The sequence below is a fragment of the Notolepis coatsorum genome, assembly GCF_963971535.1.
Source record: "Notolepis coatsorum genome assembly, chromosome: 2".
Classification (NCBI taxonomy): domain Eukaryota; kingdom Metazoa; phylum Chordata; class Actinopteri; order Aulopiformes; family Paralepididae; genus Notolepis; species Notolepis coatsorum.
The window spans coordinates 128709751-128714360 of record NC_140166.1 but is presented as its reverse complement, the minus strand read 5'-3'; the positions used below and the strand labels follow the sequence as shown (position 1 = coordinate 128714360).

Here is a 4610-nt window from a genome sequence, read left to right as displayed (position 1 = left end):
GTCCCGCCCATTCGCCATGACAGAGCCAGGGATTGGCTACTGTACAGCTGTACTTTAAGACAATTGGCCGAGACTCTCAACTAGGACATACCCCCTCTGATCACGTGGAATGAGCTTCATTCGCTCCCCATTCATAATTCAATCCCCTACCTACTCAGTGAATGACATTCCAAGGGTACTCCATCATTAGGGACATTCCATACATTACCCGAAATAGTATGTTTGTTGTTTCTATGGTCATCTCCTTTCCAGGTCATACAAAACAAATATATCCTGTTAAATTTTTTTATATTACTGATGACATCGACAATGCTACAAATTAATACTATAAAGCAACTAAACTTAAAGACTACTTAACTGGCAACTTCACCAGCTGTCCCCACAACCATGGCGTGTTTGGATGCTCCACGAATATAACAGTTACTCCAACTAAACACAAAGCATGTTATACATAACATTTACAAAATGAGACACTTAAAGAATAGAGATTTGTTTGGATTTTAATTTAATCCTTGGGGGAGGCGCTGGCATGAACACTGGCAACTTCACCAGCTGTCCCCACAACCATGGCGTGTTTGGATGCTCCACGAATATAACAGTTACTCCAACTAAACACAAAGCATGTTATACATAACATTTACAAAATGAGACACTTAAAGAATAGAGATTTGTTTGGATTTTAATTTAATCCTTGGGGGAGGCGCTGGCATGAACACTTCACAGGGGGGGAAAACATTGCCATTTCTCTCCTTGACAAACATCTGCTGACAGACAAATAATTGAGACATTACAATTCAGAGCTGGGACAAAATAAAATTGTCACATTTGACAAGGTTTGAAACCCACTTACAAAACATTTACAGTCATTTTACGTCATGGCTATGGACTACCTTTGATGGGACGAGGTTATTTGCCAACCATCACATTTTTATTTCAGCGCAAGCGTTTCATAAACCATTAAATCACAAGTACCATTTCCAGGGGTTGTTATGGTTGAACTTGATAAAGGTTAAGTGGCTCGGGAACCAACGTCGAGCATCAACAAGGGTAGTCCAGAGCCAGACAAGAGAAACTGGGCTCTTCAGAACGGCAGGATTTAGAAGAGCAAAAGCACATGGTACCTTTTCTGCTGGTGCTTGACATTCCGCTGAGGCCAGCCAAAGAGTCAATCTGACAAAGAGACTGCACTGCTCATTGCATTTGGTGCTTTAAGTAAACTTAGCTAAAAAAGAAATGGGCAATAAGTGATCTAATGAATTTCAGTCATATCTTGCCATTTACACCAAAAATATGCTGTAGTCAGGAAGTCCTTGGCTATGCTAAATCCCTGACCAAAAGCTAGTTTATGTTAGTTACATCTTACAAACTGGTGAGAAAAGAGGAAAAACAAGAAGTTCTTTCATAGTTAAACCATGATTATGATCCCTGCGATTCCTCGAACTCAACCAGTTACTTATTGTTGATAGGAGGTTTACCGTCACAATGTGTAAACACTCCCTAGAAGTACCACAACAGTTAGCAATTTTCAAAATACTAGATTCTGGTCAGGGTAAAAAAAAAAAAAAACAAGACCGCAAAAGTGGGTGGAGGTCACATTAAGGCACTTGAGTGTGTAAAGAGACCGAGAAGACATGCAGAATGACTCGAGCAAATTGGCTGGCTTTGACAAAACAGCTAGTTTTGGGAGTGTTGGCATCAAAAGGAAACACATGCCATGTAGAGTAGGGCCATTCAACGTGTCGGGTTCAAGTAAAATCACTGGTGGAAGACCTTGGGAGACAAAAGCTGCCTGCTGGTGCTAGAGCTTTTAAAGGGTGCCATAAATGACAAAAAAACATATTAAATAAACACCAATTTTGAGTCTGTGCTTTTGACTAAATGAACCTCCATATGGTGTCACTGAGCAGTTTTCTTTTTAAGCATCACATTTATTTCAGTAAACACGTCACACTATGGGGAAACAAATTTAGCGAGTTCATAGTCAACATCTCCGTTGTTGGACCCTTAATAGCACAGCACCACAGTAGCTTTTCTCCAAGGTATCCTTCGAAGCAGAGGTGGTCGTTTTGGTTTCCGGAGCCATCTATATATTCTATTAGTTAGTGGAATTCTCCAGACTTATTCTTCAGCTTTGGTTTCCTCTTTTAGGTAGTAATCTGCTCAAAAAGGTAATACCAACAGGAGGTGAACCCGACAGATGGAATGGGACTTTTCTACACAGCAGGGATATGACCTGGGCTCAAATTCATACAAGTCCACCCTTGTTTTCACATCATTCTTGAGGGGTTAAGGTCAATGAGACTTTAGAGAAATTCAGCCCAGGTCACAGATTACAGTGATAACACTGGAAGTGTGGCAGAAGGCAGGACTGATTCAGTTGGCAGTTTTGGTGAGAGACATGCCGATTAACAAGCAAGTGTTGTAAACTACACCAAAAATACAACAGACCTCTGCTGTAAACTAAAACTGGAAATAAAAAGGATCATAGAAAATTAAAAATGGACCACTCTGATGATGTAATGGACGAAAAAAATCTTCACTCGGAATCTTGTCTGAGTGCGGAGCAGAGAATAGGTGTGATGAATGCCAGACGCCTCATGTTCTCCTGAAAAACAAGGATAAGACGGCAGTTAGGAGATTCTGAATCAGAACCTTGCGATTGGCTCCTTGCTCGAGCAATCGCAGAGCTAAGACAGCTGGTTCCTGTGTGCCCATCAGCTGTGTATCCAAATCTAGGTCGACTGCTGTCTGAGGAACAACCCCTTATCCCTTTACTTGCAAATCCTGTAAAACCTCCGCTAATCTGCTTCATGAAACAGGATGCCGTCCATCAACCAACAGTTGGCGTTTACACTCCTGCAAGCTCAGTGTTTCGCCTACCATTGCCTTGGGCAACGGGACCCCCCGCCACTCCTGAAAAAACGAATTAAAAAAATTATATATATATTTTTTTTTAAAGTTTGCGTTAACACTTTAACTGCCGAAAACGCCGGAACTCGTCATTCCCCGCCATGCTCAAGTTGCAGAGGACGCCGTAACTTGTCTTTGATATCAATATTTCAAAAATCTGTGATCGAAATCATATTTCCCCTCCGCAGCCTTGACAGTGCTGATCTCCTCTCAACCCTCTAGCGGTTCAAGAGCGCCATCTGGTGGCCGATCGGCAGATCGAAACCGGATGTCAACCTTTGAACCGGCAGGACTCACTCCATATGGGGTCCGGGCACTCGCTAATGTTAGAGAGACTCCGTCTTCACACAGTGAACATCGATCGGTGGAAATAACTCGAAAAAACAACATGATTTGGACGTATATACTATTATACAACCTGGAAATAGATCGGGCATTTCAACATCCCATAATTGAAAACTGTCTACTCCACGCTGATCGCCCAACGGCCCGAGGAGACTGGGGTGAGTTTTAGCGTGTAGTATTACCGTGTTCGATATAAACTGCTATGATGAACATATGACCCACATTAGATGAATGGTATAACGTTGCCCACGGAATTATAAACGCCCCCTCGCCCATCCGGTCAACATCAGATGACGTGTAGTAAATTCTAGAAGTACGTCCAGTTGAAATTTTTGATCTCGCACAGATTCCTACCAAACTGTATTTGATCATCAATATAATGCATTTGGGGCTATAATTCACGTTTTGGAGAAAGCTTCAGAAAGAGATGAAAACATACTTATACTTTAGACCATATTTTAGTATGAATATGTGAATGAAAAAGTTTAACGTTGCTACACCATGAACAATACATATAGGACATTGAATGGGCCCCAATAATGGCAATCTAGCAATAGAATTTAAAAAGTTATAGCCCTGCAAAGAAGGGGAACTTCTCCATGTTAAATAGAGCTGGCAAGGGATGGTATATCATGAATTTAACCATGGCAATCAAAGTGTTAATAATAGTAACGTTGGCGAGCTAGCTAAATTATACATACATCGGTTTTCATATAAATCAATCTTCACTAAGACTTTAAAACGGTGGCGCGGCACGGTCTACGGAGACGCAGAAAAAAAGATACCAAATCCAATCCGAGACGACCGACTAGCGTTGCGCGTAACAAGTCTCAGTCTCTCTCTCTCTCTGAAGTAACTAGGGATGCCCCGATCACGTTTTTTGCCACCGATACCGATCACCGATCGTCTTGAGCCATATCGGCCGATACCGATCCGATACCGATCGTTTTTGATTAAAAAAATTATATAATTTTTATTTTTTTTATAAAATATATATATTATATAATTAGACTTGTACTTGTAGTTGTATTATCTGCGAGACAACGCCACCACGCAACAAGTCAAAATGCTCGCTATCTCCACCGTCTGTGTGTATACTCTTGCTTTGATCAAATCACATTCGGCTCTGCAGATTTACCCTAGGCTCTGCAGATATACCCTACTCCCTCAGCTATCCCCGTTAGTGACTGCGACGCAAGCCGGGCTTCGAATATGCATCGAATGAGTGTTATAAGACATTGATATCAGGAGCCGTCTGTAGCTACTGCTAGCCGGAAATATAACGTTAAGACAACGCCTCAGTGAACTATTTAGTTGAATGGGACATTTCGTTTTGAACAGTGAGCTAACAGAGG

At 41.5% G+C, this 4610-nt stretch overlaps 1 protein-coding gene across 1 annotated transcript in view; it reads right to left on the bottom strand.

Annotated features, from left to right (window-relative positions):
* Positions 1-663: 663 nt before the first annotated feature.
* The window catches only part of ddx61 (DEAD (Asp-Glu-Ala-Asp) box helicase 61), a 38472-nt gene continuing 34525 nt past the window's right edge, over positions 664-4610 (bottom strand). The window contains exon 13 of the mRNA XM_084309173.1: positions 664-2605. The gene's annotated coding sequence lies outside the window, so the exon portion shown is untranslated. The remainder of the gene's footprint in view (positions 2606-4610) is intronic.